General features: G+C 37.6%; 1 protein-coding gene across 2 annotated transcripts in view; it reads right to left on the bottom strand.

Annotated features, from left to right (window-relative positions):
* LOC127640318 (uncharacterized) overlaps positions 1-22299 on the bottom strand; it is a 136760-nt gene that overhangs the window by 98340 nt on the left and 16121 nt on the right. The gene's annotated exons all lie outside the window — the stretch shown is intronic.

Genomic DNA, 22299 nt, shown 5'->3' with positions numbered 1-22299 from the left:
CCCACAGTCGATGATTGATATCTCCTTGCAGTGGCATAGACTGTGCAGTCGTCGATATCCTCTCAATTCATGGGAGAAAATGTTGCTACCGCCACCTGCTGGTGTGGCTAAATAACTGCTCTCACACGTACGCCTTACAAATGTCTTTTTGCAGATCGCAGCGGGACAGAGTGGGCAAAAATCCACAAATGTGTAAAAAGGAGTTGCAAATGTCACGTGACATGGAGGCAATCCACAAATGCGTAAAAACAGTTTTGTGTGTAGAAATGGATCCACAAAAGCGTAAATCACACTTTGTATGTGAAATAAAAAGATATTTGTACAGATTAAATTGTGTGTATTTACAAATCACACATTATTTTTGTGAATATGATTTTACACAACACAAATGTAAAAATACATGTTTTAGGTTGTGAGATATTTGTGTATATGTTTATTTACAGATCTCTGCAGTACACATTGGACAAAATTCCACAAATGTGTAAAAGGAACTTACAAATGTAATGTGACCCACAAATTCACAGGAAGTAATTTGCAAATGTGTAAAAACAGTTTTGTGTGTAGAAATGGATCCACAAATGCGTAAATCACAATTTGTATGTGAAATAAAAAGATATTTGTACAGATTTAATTGTGTGTATTTGCAAATCGTGAGATATTTGTGTATATGTTTATTTACAGATCTCCGCAGTACACATTGGACAAAATTCCACAAATGTGTAAAAAGGAACTTACAAATGTAACATGACCCACAAATTCACAGGAAGTAATCTGCAAATGTGTAAAAACAGTTTTGTGTTGTACACATCACCCTGTATTTTTGTGGATATGATTTTACGTATCACAAATGTAAATATACACATTTGCAGATAGTGAAATATTTGCGCATCATTGTACACATTTGTAGATTGTCTTCTGTGGGTTACAAATATTAAAGTCCAATTAATTCTTCCATAAATGGGCAACTTTTACAGCAAAAGAGATAGGTATGGAAAACTGCCTACTATGCTCCAAATCACCCCAAAATAAGGTAACGGTAATTCCAAATCAGCATGACTATCAAAAGTGTGCCAACTTTAATAGAAACTTTTGTCATTTAAGAAAATATGTTAGACCATACTGCCCAGCAGAATGTTTGGCATTTCTGGGAAATTCCATTCTTAAGGATCACTTCAATAAACCGCATTGGGGAGATTGCTGTAGATATGGGGATATAAAAGAAAACATTAAAATAAAAAAAAGAAAGGTAGAAATCCCAAAATGGTATGACATAGATTATAGCCAAGAGTATGAGTGTTATAGTAAACCTAAAGGAGTTCATGATTTGGGAGAATTCATGGGAAAATGTGCTACTACATGGAACCTAGATAAAACAAATGCTTGGAACTCAGATGTACCTGTAAGAGCCCCAGAACTTCAAGCACAAGGATTAAGAAAGGGAATACAAATAAATCAAGAAAAGTGTGAGAATCAAACTATAGCATTACCGTCAATAGAATTATATGAAGATCAAACACTAGTGGTGGCAGATTTTTTCTGGGTCTGTGGGAAAGAACAACTTATGGCATTGTTACCACTAGGATGGAAAGGGATATGTGTTAGAGTACGATTGATTCTGGAAATTACAATGGCACAGTGGGAAGCAGGACAACTCATAAAGGAAGATAGAAACAGATCGAAAAGAGCATATAAAACAGACCCTAATGTGTTTTTAGACTCAATTGGTCAACCTAGGGGTATACCTAATGAATTTAAGGCTAGAGATGAGGTCAAAGCAGGGATAGAATCAATATTCATTTGGATTATACAAAATAAGAATACAGAGTGGATAAATGATATTTACTATAATCAACAAAGATTTATTAATTACACTGATGATGCTTTATCTGCTTTAGGAGAGCAAGTACACGAAACAAGTAGAATGACATGGCAAAACAGACAGGCTCTTAATTGGTTATTGGCAAAACAAGGGGGTGTATGTGTTATGTTTGGAGATCAGTGTTGTACTTTGATACCAAACAATACTGCACCAGGAGGAACATTTAGTGAAGTCATGATTAAGTTAAAAAGCTTAAGAACTGAAGTTAAATCAAATGCTGGAAGAGATAATCAAATGTGGGATTGGTTTGATTTAAAGTTAGGAGCATGGGTAGCATGGTTTGCTAAATTAGGAATGTTTTGGGGAATTGCAATAGTAATAGGAGTGTTAGTATGCTGCCTTTATTAAGGTCATTAGTTATTAAAGCCACAGTTAAGCAAATGGAATTATTAAGATGTCAAGATAATGGTAGAGTTATAGTAGAGCATCAGGGTTGGATTAAAAAACCAAATCAGGATTCACAAACATTGGATGAGGAGTCAAGCACTTCCAATGAAGACGAAGAAGATGAATAAAAGATGAGCCATACCCTGGGTGAAAGTGCTAGCCTAACCTCTCCCCAACGGGTGGCCCTCTACGATACGTAAAGTATCTGGGTTGAAGACATCTGCATTACACTTTAATGATATGATGGATGGTTTGATTATGTACTCCACAAGACTATGGCAAACACAATTAAAGCTGAACCATCACAATCAAGCTGAACCAATTGGACATTTAGGATTATAACATGCTTATATATTAAAAGAAAATGGAGACAGGATCTTTTACTCTGCTCTCGAAACAATTTGAGTAGAGATGTTTGGTTCTGTAATCTCCACCGGAGTGCGGTTGCATAATGGGGTCATTGGTAGTGCAATGGTGAGACTTAATTGAGTCACTAGATAGCATAGCTAAAGCGGCTGAATTATGAAACTGCACTCAGGGATGTGACTCTAAAAAGTCACAAAGGGGGGAATATGTAGAAGATTTTATCAGGTATAATCATGTAAACATTGTTAATTTGTACCACAGTTATATCTGACAGGCAAACATATAGTTTACTGTATGTGCATGAAGTCCTTAGGAGTGTGTGTTCCATATATGTGTGACATTTGAAGGTGTGCAGAGTAAGAATTATGTAGGGGGCTCCCATGACTGCTGGGAGAATATATCCCTTCCAAAGGTGGTTCTGTTACTTCTTAATATGGTCAGACCAGACTCTGTGGATGATAGATAATGCAAGTAGTATGTATTATGTACGTTGTGACAAAAAATGATTTATGGCCCTGATTTATGGTTTAATTGCTGTACATTTGACCTTTCCCTCCGCCCCCCTCCCCTCCCCTCCCCTCCCCTCCCTCCGGTAGTTGTAGGCTACATGCTGTTTTATGGCGTGTCTGTTCTGATACCCCCATCGGTGTATTTAAAAGAGTAGAAAGATTATTAATCTTTAATGGAAAACTGAGATGACAAAAAAAGTAGTATTACGTTTAAAATGTGTTTAAATGATGTCTTTATTGGGGTTTAATGCTTGGTGAAAAACTGTTTTGTTTTTTAAACTTTTGACAAAGAGAAGAAAATGTGTTTTTAAACATTACGTTGTCTAACACATCTCTAGCAATGTCACTTTAAAGATGCTGAACAAAAACATAAAATGTATTTAAAAATTGTATTTCAACAAAGAGCATTTTAAATAGCATAAATTGTAAAATGCAGCACAAAATCTACAGTTTAAAATCCTTTCATGAACTCATTCAGGGATAAGTGATGTAAGTAAGACGATGTTTAACATTAACCTAGCAAACAGGATACATTTTCTAAAAACATAATATATAATTTTAACTATATAAGACAGAAATCTTACACGACTCCGTTTAAAGTCCTTTCACGATCTCGTCCAAAATGACAATGGCGTAAGACAAGCCCCTCCGCGGGGGTGGGGCTTAACTCCTCCTAATCTTAGGAAGTGTTTTACAGTATTATTTAAAGGTTTAAATGTATTTAACGAAAACTTTGACATTTTGTTTTAAAAAAACGTATCAAGTTGGCAAATACAACAAAGGCACTCTAAAATTATAAAAACTTTAACAACATTCACTAGAAAATACAGTATTTTGGTAAACAGGTTTATTTTATATATAATTCTGATGAAATATCTTTAATACAAAAGTTTGTTACTTTTTTTATTTTTTTATTTTTTAACCATGAGATTCTAAAACAGTGGATATTGAATGATATTAGTTTATTTTACGCAAACAGACGATACTGGCAGAGCAAACTCATTTAGACGGACACTTTAAAATAACGAATAAATGATTAACAAGTGTTATTTACTTTTACCAGAGACTAAAACGTATTTTAAACCAAATAGTATGAGTTTTCATTGAAATAGTACGCATTATAAATTGTAACTTTAACACGTGTTGTATTGCATTTTTTCCAATCAAAATTATTTCAGGAGTGCATCCAAATTGATAACGCGTTTTTTGATCCAGCCTTTAAGGCGCTGAGCAGCGGGGGTCTCGCTTTCATGCGGCGGGGTATTCATTTTATGATTCAGACATAAAGGCGACGAAATGACTGGGGGTTAATTAAATTTGTATTTTGACCAGACCTTAGGGTTGTTAATTGGATCTGTGTTCATGGGGATGAATACGCGCCAAGATTTCGAAGTGTCAATTTAAAGCTTTGATCTCTGGATATTTCACAACTGGGGTTTGGTATAGTCTATCCGCAGTCCTTTTAAATGATTCAGCCACAGATTAAACTATCAAACGTCCCAATGTTGCATTATTCAATTCTAAAATAACTTTTAACTAAACATATTAATATTGTAAATTAATGCGTCCTTTCTTCACGCGCAACTGCCTACTAAAAACGAATTCTGACGAAATATCTTTAATACAAACGTTTGTTACATTTTTTTTTTATTATTTTTAACCATGAGATTCTAAAACAGTGGATACTGAATGATATTAGTTAACAAATAGGTTTATTTTACGCAAACAGACGATACTGGTTGAGCAGTCTCATTCAGACGTTCACTTTAAAAAACGAATAAACGATTAACAAGTGTTATTTACTTTTACCAGAGACTAAAACGTATTTTAAACATTAGGTCCAGATTGGCAAACACAATATTGTCATTGAAATAGTATGCATTATAAATTGTAGCTTTAACACGTGTTGTATTGCATTTTTCCAATCAAAATTATTTGAGAGCATCGAAATTGATAAGGCGTTTTTTGATCCAGGTTTTTAGGCGCTGAGCAGCGGGGGATTCGTTTTCATGCGGTGTGATAGCCTAATTGTATGATTCAGACATAAAGGCGACGATCGACAGATGTTTTGTGGAGGGGATGTGTAGTGAAGACGCGCCAAGAGTTCGAAGTGTCAATTTAAATCTTTGATCTCTTAATTTTTCACAACGGGTGTTTTGGTCGACAGTCCTTTTAAATGATTTCAGGCACAGATTAAACTATCAAACATCCCAATGTTGCATTATTCAGTTCTAAAAGAGATTTTAACTAAACATATTAATATTGTAAATTAATGGGTCCTTTCTTCACGCGCAACCGCCTACTAAAAACAAGCTAATAGGCCTACATTCAATAATATTATAATAAAAACAGCCGCTGAGTTAAATCACTAGACAGAAAGATGTGCGGTCGTTTAAATGTATGAAAACAAAATGAGATCAATTGTTGTCTAAGAAAAGTGTATTTTTCTGTTGAGAATTATATAAAAGAGACATTAATAAAACTTTTTTTATATATACGTCATTTTGAACTTTTGAAAGTTTTCAACTTTTATATATGTCATTTTGAGTTTGTTGCGATGCTTCATGAACCCAGATTTAAACAGAAGATGGCGACAGATAGCTGTGGTGTGATTGTGAAACTTTGTGACAAAAAATTATATATGACCTATGCTTTATGACTTAATTGCAGTACCTTTGAACTTTTAATTCCTGTCCCCCCTTACCCTCCCCTCCCCCTCCCTCCGGCAGTGAGTGAGTGAAGGTCTTCTTATGGGGGAGAACTCAGCCTATTTAAACAGACTTTAAGTGTGTGTGGTCATCATTTACAGCTGAACCAGACGGACGCATCTGTAGAACACGGGTGATTGCACTTTAAAATGCCGTTTATTTTCAAAAGTATGTGATTTTTTAAATATTGATGTTTTACATTTTGGTACCTTGATTTTTAACAGGCGTTTAAATCATTTTTATTTGTACGTAATTCAGCCCCTATCAACGATTATGAAAACCTGGATCGCATCGATCAACTGCGTAAGTTTACATAAAGATCATTTTTATGTATTTATATATTAGAATTGCTTAGTACTGATGTGAATATTTTCTATTTATTTTTCAGTGACTGAACCGTTAATTAATGAAACAACGGGTCAGAGCAAATCTGTCAACAGATGTGTACTGCAAGGTATGTATACATTATTTGTGTTCTATTTTGATTATGCAATATTGATAAAACAAAAATGTATTTTCTGTGTTTGTAGATATTTCAAACGTCGACTTGTCAACGCTTGTCTCACAACCGGGTTTGCTACACCCAAACCGAAGACATCACTGTCACTCAGTTCACGGAGACGCAACAAACCCGTTAGTCCAATTCCGAGGATTTCACGAAGCCCTCGATTACATGTTGTACCCCCAGCTGGAAACGGTGCAAGACACTATTTTGGAGAAAAAAACATCGGTCTTCATCAGGAGAAAGGAGAAGCGATCAAACAACGTCACGTCAAATACCTTCTGTGTTAAACGCATCAGTTGGTGAGTAGGCTACGATTCACACTAACATCATTAAAAATGGTAACCCCCTTGCTAATGCACATATTCTCATTCTTTATATAGATTTGTACGCTACCAGTTTGCAAATTGACGAAGACCCCACAGCAATCTTCAATAATGATGCGTTCGTGAGGGAGTGGGACGCTCTTAACCAACCCATAGGCCTACTTCCAGACAACACCGATAATGCTGTCTCATCACACGGTGGGGCTGTGGTGCCAGATGAGGAGCTGCTGCTAAACGACACGGAGGATGTGATTTCGTTTATTGATGCTGTATCGGATTGTACGGAGGACGATGCGAATAATCAGGAGTGTGTGGAAGAGACAGTTATCGAAGCGGATGAAAATCTACCATCAAATCAACAGAACTTTTCCCATGATTTGTTGATGGAATTGCGTGAACAGAATGGATTGGCGGACGAGAAGCTGGACATTATTTCAGAGAATGTCAAACGTCTTTGTGACTGCTTCCACATGGTGATGACAAACTCAGAAGAACAAGGAAGTCTTATACGGCTTATTCTCGATCGAGTTGGTGCCAATCGCAAGATGTTGAATAAAATTGAAAAGATTCTCCAGGACGAATTCGAGAAAGCCAGCTCATGGTAAATATATTGACTAACATCAATAACGCTGTCATAGAACATATAAAATAACTAATTGTGTTTATGATTGATTTGTGTTAAAAGGGTGTTGTTGTTTTGTAGCTGGTATGTGTATAATTGTGTTTATGATTGATTTGTGTTAAAAGGGTGTTGTTTTGTATTATTTAGGCTACCTGTGCTTTTTTTGTAGTTGGTGTATGTGTATAATCAGTGGAAAATAAAACTGAATTGAAAAAAGTTTTCAATATGACGAGTAAAAGAACACATTCAGACGATGAATTGCTTAATTGTCAACCAGACTTTGAACAAAATCCTTCTGCAAGAACTAGATACGATCATTTGTCAAATATTGAACAGCTACAAAGCATAATCGATCAACAGATAGATGTTTTAGGTCCTGCCTATTTGGATTTAAATGCTAGATTAGAGGGTATTCTTCAAACACAGAGAAGATGTCTAAATTATTCTAATGGTAATAAAGAATGTGAGATGTTAAATCAGTCACTAGAACCATCATCACACAGTTCATCCTCATTAATATCAGGCCCCTCAGCTCTAAAGTACGCAAAGCGATTAGAAGACATGATCCAAAAATATAATGACAAACTGGGGTCTCACGACCTAACCTTTGTGAAAGATTAGAAGCAATGATAAAAAAGCACGAGGATGCTAATAATGAGGATGAGCTGATTGTTGATGCAGTACAGACTGGTGGTGTAAGCAATATTTCATCAGACACGTAATGACCCCCATGTAGGTTTAAGTCAGAATAATATTGAAACATTGGTTAGAAACGGAGGTGTTGTAAATGATTTCACAATTGTACCAAGACCGCGTTTCAATGGCATAGAGATACACAGGGCTCTAAATTTAAGGGATTTAATATCTACAGACCTTGCTGAATACAGTACATCTGTGCACAATGCATTGTCAGAGATGGTGTCATTTTCCAGACAGATGGGCGGTGAATCCAGTTTTATTAATATTTCACTGAGAGGCCCCAGTCTGAAATCTGATGTAAACTGTGTATTATCACCTAGCAATGGCTATAACGAACGCATTTTTGTTGAACAATTTGAAAAAATTATGCAGAGCAATGCGAAAGTGATGGCCGACGACAGTTTGCAGTTACACGCATCCATAGCCAGAAGTAGGAACGGTGGTGCTCGTAGGAAGCTAGTTGATATAGCACATGATGACGTGATTAGAAGAAAAAGAATGCATTTATTCTGTCCTGTCAATACGCCAAACAACCTGTGTTTTTCATTATGTCTAGCATATTTTCTCGACCCTCAGATTTCCCATGACAACTTAGAAAGACGGGGTGAATCCATTCAGAGTGCTGGCGGTTTCACACCTCGGGATAAAATAGGTCTAGGAGACATTGCAAAATTTGAACGTGCATTAGACATAAAAATTGTTGTCTTTTACAGGTCAACCGATGGAAAGTTGGAAAAATATAAAACTTCAGATGAGCCACACACCAAAACAGCATATCTTTACATTCATGATTCTCATTATTACATGATAAAGAATCTGAAAGCCTTTATAGGGTCTGCATATGTGTGTGATTTCTGTTACACAGGTTATACTGAGCAGACAGAATCATGATTGTAAATATGTGTGCTCTGTTTGCAACGATAGTGAGTGCTACAAACAGCCTAAAAGCATAATACACTGTCAAGACTGTTTACGTTATTGCAGATCTAGATACTGTTTTAATGCTCATAAAATAGTACCCCCTACGGATCGATGATTGTGGTAGATCTCCTTGCGATACTACAAAATATTGTCGTAAATGCAATAAACGTTACCATACAGCCAAAAACCCCAAACCTCATAACTGTCCAAATGATAAATGTCTACATTGTGGGGATGATGTAAGCCACGAAGGCCTACACCAGTGCTTCATACAGCCTACCATACCCAAGGAATATACAGATCGTTACATTTTCTATGATTTTGAAACACGATGTGATAATGGTAAACATATAGCAAATTATGTGTGTGCCATGACTTTTGATGGTGAGACATTTGAATTTGGAGGTGAGGGATGTGTGAGACAACTCGTTTGGAGGTTTAGACAGCCGAGGTACAAAAATTACACTTGGATTGCACACAATGCAAGCGGGTTTGACAACTTTTTAATTCTGGAGTATTTTTGCAATGCAGGACTCCAACTTAACATAGTAATGCAGGGCTGTAGAACCATTTTCATGTATGATGAGACTTTTAGGCAACGTTTTATCGATTCTTACTCATTCCTCCACATGGCTCTGTCTAAGATGCCATCTGCGTTAAATTTGGAAAATGAAGAAAAGGCTTCTTTCCTCACTATTTCAACAGACAGGAAAATCAGACTTATATAGGTCCATACCCTGCTAAAAACTACTACGGGTACAACTCCATGACAGATAGTGCCAGGACAAAATTTGATCAGTGGTACGAAACAGTCGATGGTGAAGTCTTTGATTTCAAAAAGAGATTGGCATCTACTGCATGAATGACGTCGTTTTATTACGTGAAGCATGCATTAAATTTAGAGATGAATTCCTACGATGCACGCAGGTAGATCCTTTCAGCTACGTGACTCTTGCTAGTTGCTGTATGGGTGCTTTCAAGACGCAATTTCTCTCTAGAAATACACTGGCTCTGACACATAATAATGCATACGTCAATCAGTATAAGACATTCTCTAACATCTCTATTGAATGGCTTGAGTATGTGAAAAAACACGTGACGTAGACATTCACCACGCGCTAAATCACGGTGAAGTGAAATTTGGAGGGTACTTTGTTGATGGATATTACGAAAAAGATGGTGTACTAAAAGCTCTAGAATTTGCCGGATGTTTTCACCACGGTCACGAAGTGTCGTTACAGATCTGACTATGTAAACCCCTGTCAAAAGTGTCTTTTGGAGTGCTCAGGATGCAGTTTAATGACAAGATTGATGTTTTGCAGAACGCATACTGTTTAGACGTTGAGGTGATGCATGAGTGTGTATGGAAGAATCTTAAGCAAACTGACCCTCATGTAATTGCGTTTATGACCACTTATTCGGCACCTGAGAGACTGAAACCACGTGATGCACTCTTTGGGGGCGTACAAATGCTTACAAGTTGTACCACAAAACTTCAGAAAATGAAAAGATCAGATATGTTGATTTCACGAGTCTTTATCCTTACTGTCAGGCTCGAAAAAGCTACCCTGTTGGATATCCTGAAATAATTTTCAAGGATTTTGAACCCCTTGAAAATTATTACGGACTTATTAAGGCCACAATGCTACCCCCGAAAATTGCTTCATCCTGTGCTTCCTTACAGGTGTGCAGGGAAACTTATGTTTCCTCTATGCAGAACATGCGTTGAGAAACAAATCAATGTTACATCTTGTACGCATACAGATGAGGAGAGGTCTATCTCAGGCTGCTGGGTGAGCATTGAATTGTTGAAGGCGATTGAGAAGGGGTATCTTGTAATGGAGGTCTCAGAGGTGTGGCACTTTGCAGAGAAATCGGAAACACTGTTTTCCGATTATGTAAAGACCTTTCTGAAATTTAAACAGGAGGCCTCAGACTATCCCTCTCACGTAGTCACCGATTCAGACAAAAAGCCTATATCGATGATTACTTTAAAAAGAAGGGATTAACCTCGATCCTGCAAAGATCTGTCACAACCCTGCTCAGAGATCTATCAACAAATTGTTGCTGAATAGTCTGTGGGGGCGTTTTTCAATGAGAGAAAATCTACCCACTTCTAAACTTTTGAAAGACCCAGAAGAATTTGCTCACATCATATTTGGCTGTCAGTATGACGTTAAATATTTCACATTCGTGTCTGATGAAATTGCGCTGGTGCAGTACAAACATGACGATGGAGCCATGTACAACACACGGGATGTGAATATATTTCTGGGGGCCTTTACAACAGCACATGCACGGTTAGAATTGTATAGCCTTATGGATAAATTGGGTGACAGATTGTTGTATAGCGACACAGACAGCGTTATCTTTATCTCTAGAGACGGTGATTGGGAACCTCCTCTGGGTCCTTATTTAGGAGATCTGACTGATCGAAATCGGCAATGATGATCACATCACAGAATTTTGTTCAGGAGGGCCTAAAACATACGGATATCGCACTGCAAAAGGTAAAGTGTGTATGAAAGCAAAGGGTATAACTTTGAATGCTGAAAATTCTATGGCGATTAGATTAGACACTTTGATCGGTCTTGTTGACAGTTATGTAAAATCGCATGACACCAAACACGTCCTAGCCTACACAGACAACATCGTGAGGAATAAAAAGAACTTCACTTTGCAAAACAAGTCAGTTGTTAAAAAGTTTCAAGTGGTGTATAATAAGAGGCTGCTTTTCCCTGATTATACAACTCTACCATATGGCTACTAATAATTTTTAAACCACCGCAGTGTGCGGGAGGTTGATGGTTTTGATTTTAGACTTCAACATCCTTTTTCATGTGTAATAAGTGGACCTTCAAATTCTGGAAAGTCTTATTTTGTAAAAATGTTGTTGGAAAATGCTGTAAATATGATTTCTAAAAAGATTGAAAACATTGTGTACATTTATGATTGCTGGCAACCTATGTATGATGAACTGTATAAATTGTATAACATTAAATTTGTGGAAGGAATACCGCAATCTCTGAATGATGATGTTTTATTACCTGTCAATAAAACAAATCTGTTAATAATTGACGACATGATGAAGGAGGCAAGTGGAAACTCTGAAGTGGAAAAGTTATTCACTCAATACGTTCACCATAGAAACCTCAAGCTATTTATATTGTGCAGAATTTATTTTTCCAAGGTAAATCCAGCAGAACCATCAGTTTGAATACAAATTATTTAATATTGTTTAAGAATCCTCGTGATAACAATCAGATAAATGTGTTGGGAAAACAAATGTACCCCGGAAATACAAAATATTTTATGGAATGCTATCAAGATGCTACCAACCAGCCTTTTGGATACCTCATGATAGACTATAAAGCAAAAACCCCTGAATGTTTTCGTCTCAGAACGGGGTTGCTTTCAAACCAGCCAGTAGTTTACATTCAAAAAAGAAAACCGTGATTTTGGTAAAATGTCTGCTAGACTATCTAGAAACCTCCCCTGTTAAAAATGCTATTTAAAGCGACCCCCATGCAAAGGCGTCTTATTATGCAATCAGCATCTGACGAGCTCATTTTAACATTGTGTGAGATTGCATTTAATGTACTCTATGGCACAATCCCACTAACGAACCAGCAACACAAACGGTTGAAGAGGAGAAAGACTGAAATTAAATACATAGCCAATAAAAAGATTGGTGTGTCCACAAAAAACGCATGCTCAACCAGAAAGGAGGATTTCTTCTTCCGCTTTTGAGCATAGCAGTCCCCTTTATTACAAGTCTGATAACGGCTAAACAAGGTTGAAGATGGAGTATGCTGAGAAGCTGTTTTTAGTGTCTCAAAACCAAATAGATAAACTGAAGATGTCCAATACCCGAGAGTCTATTCAACAAACCGTGGAAGACGATCTGGATGTTGCTATAAGAAATATTTTGAATAAAGACAATTTGGATACTCATGAGAAGGCTAAGCTTTACACCTCGGCTTTACAAAGATTTTTAACGGTAGTTAAACAGGGTGATCGAGATAGTAACACATTAACGCTTGCATTAACATCCCCCAATGAGTCTCGCAAAGAACAATCTGTTAACCCTGTTGAAGATATTATAGCAGATGTATTGAAAAATGTCCCATTGAGATGTGTGAAAAATGCAAGATACATCATGGATAAAATGTCTAAAGCCAAAGAAATGGCATCTTGGAACGATTCGGGGAGTTTGTATTTAAAGGCATTACTATACAGGGATCACACGTGATGGATCTTGTAAAGAGTATTACGGCTCCGCATAATATTAGGGATGACCGTAGACCTCATGGATGGACTGAGTTTTTGCAGGCAATTGCTACTTTAAACATCCCCTATTCAACAGTGCCAAACCATAAGGTTAGACGTGTAATAAGTTCATTTAAAACCAAACCGTCTACATCGCCCTCTACCTCTACGGGTCAAAGAATGTATTTAAGTACGCCTTCTTCTAAGGATTCAGATGTATCACCGTTTAAATCACCGTCTCTTGATCAAAACGTATGGCTGTCATTTTGATATTGTATAATTGTATATTCATTTTTGTACAAATTAATCATATGGTATTCAATAAAGCTATGACATTGGTACATTTGACATTGTGCTCTTTTTATTTATTTGAAGCAAACATTTACAAATCATGTGTTTAACATAAACGTTTCACCCATTTGCACACATTGCATACACTTAAATGTAGTACTATTACAATGAGTTATCCTTAGTTTTTTCACAAAATGCGATACATATTCATCATTTTTAATTAAATCATCGCTATAAAGCATCATAACATCATCATAAGCACGACCTCGAATCATATGATATAGAAAGAAAATACAATGATGACCGCATGTGTCAGACATAAAATGCTGAACTTGTTTAGCTGAATATTGAATGCGTGTTGAATTCGCTTTTAGAAAGGCAGTGATTGATACAGGAAAACGAATAAAATCAGGACTATTACCGAAACTGTCAAAGAAAAATGCTGAACCATCCTTATTTATGTAAATTGCTAACCAGTGTTCACCGGGAGATGTGCAGGGTCTGTGTTGATTATGGCTGACGTAGGTAATGTTCTTAAGGGGTCCTTCGGTAAATGATCACACGGTAGTACTCCAAGAAAATGCGTGTTTTGTGTGATTCTGTCTATAGCCGCTGTAAGTTGTATGGTATTCATGTTTTCAATTAATAGTAGTCAACAAGTACCTGTCTTCGGTTAGAAACTTCAATGATGTTGTCAAAAACAGCATAAACAATCAGATTAATGGTTCTTGGAAGCGGTTGTCTGAAACGTACTTCTAGTCTGATATTCCCAGACTTAACAAGCTGAGATGTGTTGACCACATTCTTCGTCTGGAGTGAGGTTGAAACCATAAAGTGTATAACCCTGCAGAAAATCTTCTCTGTCGATTACCAACGCTTGGTTTTTTAGATGTCTTCCAGACGAAAGTGCAAGCTGGTAAAATTCTCACGACGGCGGTGCCTGCTCCAAAGTCAGGTTGTAATGGTTTGGCGGGGTGTTGCTGACCATCCACATAAACAGCTAGAAACTCCAGATCGTAATGCTTAAATGCAAAAGGGTTTTTATCGTATGCCCCTGTAAAAGCATCATTATCGACCATACCCAATATGATGGATTTGGGTAATGTACCTAAAAACAGGTTTTCCTGGTTTGATACACGACCTCCAGCTGGTATGGAGAAATTTTTCAGGCAGACCCTGTCAATGGGGTATTTGGCAGTTGTTGAGAGTAGTGCTTGAGCGTGCCCCAGTCTCACTCCTGGTGATACAGATACTTTTTTAACAAACAGAGAAGCTGTCAAAATACGCAGTTTGTATGCTATAGCATCACTCCTCATTAGACAAAATTCATCTTTGCCTCTTGTCAGACGGATTTTAATGTCCACCCCATTAAGCATTAGTTTTTCTTGAAAGAAAATATCACTGTGTATTGGTGATAAAAGCTCAACTACTGCACTTTCGTTGCTAAAGGCAGCCCTCTTTGTCAGACCAATGTTAGCCCCTGCCGGATCGCCTGCATCCATATGTCCGGCAGAATCTTTGTAAAATAAACCTGCTGAGAAAACACTTTCCAATGTATCTTTACCATAGTTTAAAAGGCATTCTATAATACATCGATAGGGGTAAGTGTTTGTACTCTGTGAAATTAACCTATCACCAAGCGATACGTCAACCTGTGAAAAAATAGTGTTTCCTGGATAATTGACCAGTCCAACAGGAGTCCCATCTCTGATATTTGAACCGTCCGGATTTGTGATTTTAACACGCATGTAAAGCAGTGTATTATTTAAATCTATATAATCTTCACCATTCCCGCTATGAAAAATTCCAATGGAGCTGTCCGATATCGCAGATAGAGGAGGGATTTCAATGTATGTGTTTTTTTCAATAGCCGTCTGCGTCATCGGTACTGTAAACAGATCCAGTTCGGATTTAATACACTCTTCGGACATGGTGTGTAGTAGTGCCATGGTTTAGAATATAGTTTTAACAGATGAAAAACGCTTCACAGCTCTCTTTCGTTTTCGTTGCCTAACTGCGGTTTTCTTAGGGGTTTCCTGGTTTTCTTTACCGCCTGACCACTCCTCCCCTCCTCATTCCAGGTGGTTTAGACCTCCGTTTACGTAACATAACCATTAACCCCGAACCGTCTTGAGATTTATCATTATTATTAAAGGAATGTGTCATAGCTCTGGTAACAACGTCGCTGGCTATGTTTTTAGCAGCGTTTTTAAGGTGTGGTTTGGCTATGCTGAAACCTCTTTTTAACAACGGAAGAGCCATTCGAAACAAACCCCTGAAAAGGCCTCCGAGCCCCGCCCCATACATGACCCCTCCCCAGAAAACCCCGGCATTCCACCGCCTGCTTGAGTTTTATAATAGTTTACATAATGAGTGGGGTCCATTTGGTACGGATTATAATACGCCATTTTTAAAGGATCGGTTGTTTCACAGGCCTGAAGTGTAGTTTAACGACGACTTTGCCGTAAGAAAATGGCACTTCCCTGTTTCTGTCGTCTTTGAGCTCAATACAAATCTCTCCAATAGAATGTTTATTCACTGACACGTAGTGTACTCTGTCATATGCAACACTGACTATTTCACGATCCGATCCGGTTATATGTACACATCTCAAAAGCGGGGCATGTGCATCACCCACAGATTGATATTCGATAATATCTGTGTACATGTACATGGTGTAAAACCCTCCATTTATGTCTGCTTGGTGTGGCGCGTACACTGGCGTAAAACCGGGTTCGATGCTTTCATTTCCAGTATAATCATTTACAGCTACCAATGGTTTCTTCGGTATTACACCCAAAATAATGGCTAGTTTACCGTGGAATGTTAAGGAACTTCCTGGTGCCGCCATCATGAACACTTTGTTTTTCACATGATCGTAGCCAAGACGTGCATGCCGAGGTAGCATAGCATTTAGCTCCTTAATTACAAACAAAACTTCGTCATAATAACCACTTTTCAGCTTTATCTTCACAAGATGACTGATTCCGTCGATAACCTCTCTGAATTGGACTTTCGCATCATCATCAGTAATAGTGTACCATGATCTAGGGTATTCAATTTCAGCCACACCCACCTCCCAACGACCTTTTAAGTTTATAGGTTTGGCTAATCTTGTTCTGTAATTTGAAATTCGGTTTTCGGGTAAAGATCTAATGAAGCATTGCATGGCAATGTAACATAAAACCCTGCTTCATCCATGACCGTTTACTGCAGAAATGAAGTCAGGTAACAAATGTTTTATTTTTATATGCTTTAAGAGGTTTGTAGATCTACAACAGCTTTTTCATTAACCCAGCTGTCAAACTCGGAGGCCACCCTACCCATCGTACGAGCACCATGGATCTTTTACCGTGCTTCTTCTTGTCTAATATCTTTTCTACTTTAAAAGCTTTGTCCTTATCCACAATAATTTTTTGTAACTCCTCTTCATAAAATGATCCATCGATAACGTCGCCATCGTAATCAGATAGTTTGTAGACTGGTGGTTGTCGTGGTATACATTCGGTTATAGTGAAGAACTCATCTGTGTAGTTTTGTTCATAACCCTTGGTAAAAGGACCCCTCATCTTTGATATTCTAACCACGTCGCCGATTTTGAATTTAAATACAGGCATCTTCTTACACACATTACCATACAAATTGTCATAGACGACCGGTTCATTTTCTTTGTTGACATCTACAGGCCTCATTTTAATACTTCTGTGATAACTACTGTTGTATCCTTGAATAATGTCTTGTAAAACATTGATGTAGCGTTTAGAGTTTATAGCTGTTAAATAACGCCACATCCGTCCTTTTAACGTTCTATTAAAACGTTCAATAACGCTTGCTTTCAATTCACTCCCGTGCTGAAATGGTAAATGTTGTGTTTTTTAGTTAGTTGTTGGAAATGCTTGTTAAAAATTCCTTCCCTTGTCAGTCTGAATTTTCTGAGGGATTCTACCCTCTTGTAGTATTGAATTAAAGGCATTGGTCACCGCCAATCCAGTCTTGTTCTTTATACAACGTACCCATGCATATTTGCTAAACACGTCTATACATGTGAGAAGAAATTTAGTATTGTCATTTTCCGTAGAATATATTGACATATCTACCAGGTCCATTTGAAACTGTGTATCAATACCATAAACAACGACCCTATTCCTTTTAAAATGATGTCGCAGTGGTCTGTGGAGTGTATAAGCATCTTGACTGGCTAACCAGTCTGAAACTTCTTTATCACTTAGCAAATCACCACTTTCCTCTAATACACCACGTTTTAATCTACTCACACCCCTAAAGAGCCGGGGTTTGATGGTGTGTAGTACACCTTATGCAATTGCTCGGTCATGTTAACAGATCAGACACCACCTAAATAATGAAACAGTGATTCTATAAAAGTATCCTTTTATTTTAAAATCAGGGTAATCATACAATACATGCTTAAATAGTCAAATAGAAACACCAACATCAACCAATGTCTAGATATTGTAGGAAATTAACGCATGTATCAGTATTTTTGTCAATCAGGTAATTAACCAGAGTATCAACATTTTCAAAGACATGACTATCACTCCTTTCGTTTCTTGACAATAACATCACACATGTATCCGTCACAAATGTACATAAGCATATTATATCAGATATTTTACAGACATTATCGCATTCAAACAATGAATTTAGAATGTTTTTAAGCAACAAACAGGGAGAATCATTCTGGTAGGCATAGACTTGTATCATTTCAGTCCAATTGTTTGATAGACCTCTGACTATATCCATGTGTTTTTTAGACAAATCAGCCGTTTGTTAATATAGGCTTCATTTACAAGCTTGTTTTGTCCAGAACGTTCGTCATTAATGATCTTATACAGCATATTGGTTATTTCACATTGAAGTCGATGTCTCAGAATAAATGTAATCAGGCCAGTAGCTCCGCAGCAGTTCCCCATTGTTAGCATCAAACTTTGGACCCAGCCGAACAGCCTTTCCAACCGTCCACAGCGTCGTAGACAGCCTGTTCACAGGTATCATTCACCAGCTTCTCACGGATTTCACGTACTCTCTGTAGAATGTTCGGCTCCTCTCTTAGTTCACACAACACGCCTCGACAACTCCATGGATTCTCTGAGGATGCGGTGTCAATCCAAATGGTTTTAAAGCCTGGCCGATGACTTGGTTTAACACAGGTTTAAACAGTTTACTGGAAATTTCTTCAAAATGAGTGTAAAAGAAATACTTGTCAGGATCAAACAAGCACGTGTGCTGGATCTGACTGGGGTGATCCACTTCACAACCGTAGCACAACTCTTTTAACTTTAAATCGAGGAGATGATCCAGAATGACCACTATGACTGCTTTTATGAAATTGAACCCCTTCACACCAATAATGCCATCCGTGTCGTCCTCTCCCTTAAGAGCCGCTGCATCCGGAAGTGGGCATCCTGATCCGTGGGATGAAATGAACGTTAGATTGCTGTAGCCAAGCTCCATGCAAAACTTGTCAAGCCAATGGCCGATGTCAGAAGACCCTACAACGGGGTCATCTCTTGCTGAAGTATCTGGGTCATTGGATGATGCGACGGGCGAAGGAAGATATGTAGTAAAGTCTTGAGACATGTTGGTTTGAATGTTGGTTTGAAATGCGGTCAGTCACCGCCAGCCTTTAAGGTCTGTAGAAGGTGGGCGGTGTTACACGGTCACTCCCACGCTTTTTCGGGGTCAAACAGGCTGACCTTAATTACATTGTATTGGTCATTTGCATCACACCATTTAAACAGTTTGTCTATCTTTGAAAAAACATCATTCAGTATAGGAATATCTTTCCACTGAAACAAAACCTTCATTTGGAAACATTCATTGTGCTCTGTCTCTGCGAAAGGACACCCTCTGTCACTGAGACCCTGTTTGTCCTCGCTGGTAAGTATGTAGACATGGTCAGCCACCCTCTTGATAGTGTGGTTACCAAACACACGGTCTCTTGGAAATGATTCTGGAGATGCTCCATTATTCAGATCCCTCCAAACACGATTGTAAAATACATCCCAGTCCTTTTCCGTGAAATACAAACAATGGTCTTCATCCATTGCATCACCCTTGTTGAATAACTTAACAGTACAAGATGTTCTGTCAAAGTCGTACACACACAACTGTGTGTTGTTTAGATGAAATTCATATTTCAGATCTTCTAACGGCTCATGGAGAGATCTGGTCATGCCTGGACCATGACATCTCCTCGGAGCCCAATATATCTTAGTAAGTCTTTTTACATCATTTAACATTGTTTTTTTAGGAGTGCTGGGAGCAGCCATTGCACAAGTGGAAATCACAAAATACTTGCTGAATAGTTGCAATGAACAAACCTAACCCTTTTTAAATACACCGATGGGGGTATCAGAACAGACACGCCATATCACAGCATGTAGCCTACAACTACCGGAGGGAGGGGAGGGGGGCGGAGGGAAAGGTCAAATGTACAGCAATTAAACCATAAATCAGGACCATAAATCATTTTTTGTCACAACGTACATAATACATACTACTAATAAATGTTTAAAAAAAGGATAAGCCCAACCTTGTTTGTGAAAATGTATTTAAGTGAATGAAACCCAGAGTTAGTGAGTTACTCTGCAGGCCGACTCGGCTTTATTGGTTGCAATAAAGTCTAATATTCTGAAATCAAAACCTTACAATTTGAGAGTGATTCTTCATAGATTAAGGCAAAAATCTACAACACAGTATGGCCTTATTTAAGTCTCTGGGGTCTAAGCAGACTCTGAGGGTATGTTTTTTCTTTTCTGTAATGCACAGACTGCTGACCCATGCAGTAGGTTAGGAGACTTTGCTTATTACACCCCTTTTCACGGAGTCTGTCATGCACTGCATAAAGAATTATTCTGCAGCCATGTATTACAGGAGGAACATTACGGCCAGTGTGAATATGATGCAATCCCGGAAACTGGCCTAGACCTTGAAACATAGTGATTAAGGAGTTCAGTCTTTGTTGTGGGTGATGATAGTGTGAGGGCCTCTACTTTTATTATGAGGTCTAACTGCACACATGCCTGTCTCCCGAGAAGAGCCATGTCCGATGCAGTGGTCACTAAAAACATCATATCAGTTGTTTTATTTTTAGCCTGCACGTGAAAGCTTAACAACACCTTCTGGTTTGATGCATGTGCCACCATAAGAGTGCCACTTCTGACACCATGTTGTGTTCTTTGTATTGTTATACATGAACGTACAGAGAGTTGTTCTCATGCTTTGCATCTTTACTGGGTTGTCTTGTGTACTCGACTACACAGTTAAAGGAACACATACACTCTTACTGTGGAGTGTACCAACTACATACAAGTGTGGGTGGGGTCTGGAGTGAACCACTCACTGCATATACTACACAACCACCCGGCCACCACATCAGGTTTTGTTTACATTTTTTTTATATATATATATTGAAGGTAAGGCATAAACTCTGATGGAATTAGCTTTGATTTAAATATTGATATTATCTTTTCAACATGTTGCTATCAAACAGCAAAGAAGCACATTGACAATATTCAAATTCAATCCCATGTGTGCAGAGGACTATTTTGTGTAGTTAGCTAGCTTTCCTGAATAGATTGAAATGTAAACCATAAATTGTGATGGAATTAGCTTTGACTGAAATTTGGACACTCATTTTCAACAGGGTTAGGAATGGGACTTGTAAGACATTTCACCTCATCATGTTCACTTGATGTTCACATGTTCATGTATTGATGTGGTGTTCGTTGGTTAGTTATTATGAAAAGTTGTGATTTCGCCATAATGTTTCAAACTTTTTTTTTCAGCAAATATTATTAAAGCACCCTTTTCTAAACTCACAGGAGAATTTAGTATATCTTAGAGTGAAATTTGGAGATAATCTTTTTAAAGAGTGCTTTTCTTCACCGGGGTGCTTCTCATTTCGTTATTTGTGCAATCTCTTTTCCCTTTCTTTCGTCTTAGTTCCTCCCACTTAGGATGCGAGAAAAGAATTCAAGAATATGAGCAGGGAGGAATGTCCTTGTTCACTCAAGCGTCACTTCAAATATTAATAAAATAAATGACAATTTCCTGGACTTTACGGCTTAAGTACTGAATACAATTCTGTAGGTGTGCCCAAAAATATTGCTTGTCTAAAAATGAGGATTTGGAGACAGTTTACTCTAACTTAAGAGACCATTTTAAACAAACAACCATATTTTTATGGTTTTATTTTTTTAAGACAATATACCCCTATGATATTTAACACAAGATGCCTTTAATAATTATTTAATTAGATTATTATTTGTTGGAGACTTACTAGGAAAAGCTAGCTATATTTCCATATTCTCTTTAACTGCATAATAAAATCTATTTTTAAATGCAGACCTGAAAGAGACATTACAAATATTATAACGACTTTTGGTCTGTTCCTCCCACAAAGCTAGCATAGTGCTTCAGAAAATTTGAAATATAGTGCAGGGCTTGTATGGACTACTTTTATGATGCTTAAGATTCTTCAAAAATTTAGTTCTCTGTTCCAGTTTGTTTCACACAAATTAGTTGTATGGATATAATGTATGACTCATATGGACTAGTTTAAAGGTCCCTTTTGGAGCTTGAAAGCCCCTGGACACTGTATACATTCATTACATTGAGAAGAACAGCGTCCTCATTCGAAATGACCAGTTTTGTGTTCCTTGGAGGAAAGAAAGTCAAACAGGTTTGGAACATTTTGAGGGTAAGTAAATAATAAAATAAACAACAGAAGCTGGGTGTGAAGTTTGGGTGAATCATTCCTTTAAATCTTACATATATGCCATATGTCAACTATTAGGC

Source organism: Xyrauchen texanus, chromosome 49 (assembly GCF_025860055.1).
Source record: "Xyrauchen texanus isolate HMW12.3.18 chromosome 49, RBS_HiC_50CHRs, whole genome shotgun sequence".
NCBI lineage: Eukaryota > Metazoa > Chordata > Actinopteri > Cypriniformes > Catostomidae > Xyrauchen > Xyrauchen texanus.
Note: the sequence above shows the minus strand (reverse complement) of the source record. Positions and strands in the feature narration are given on the sequence as shown.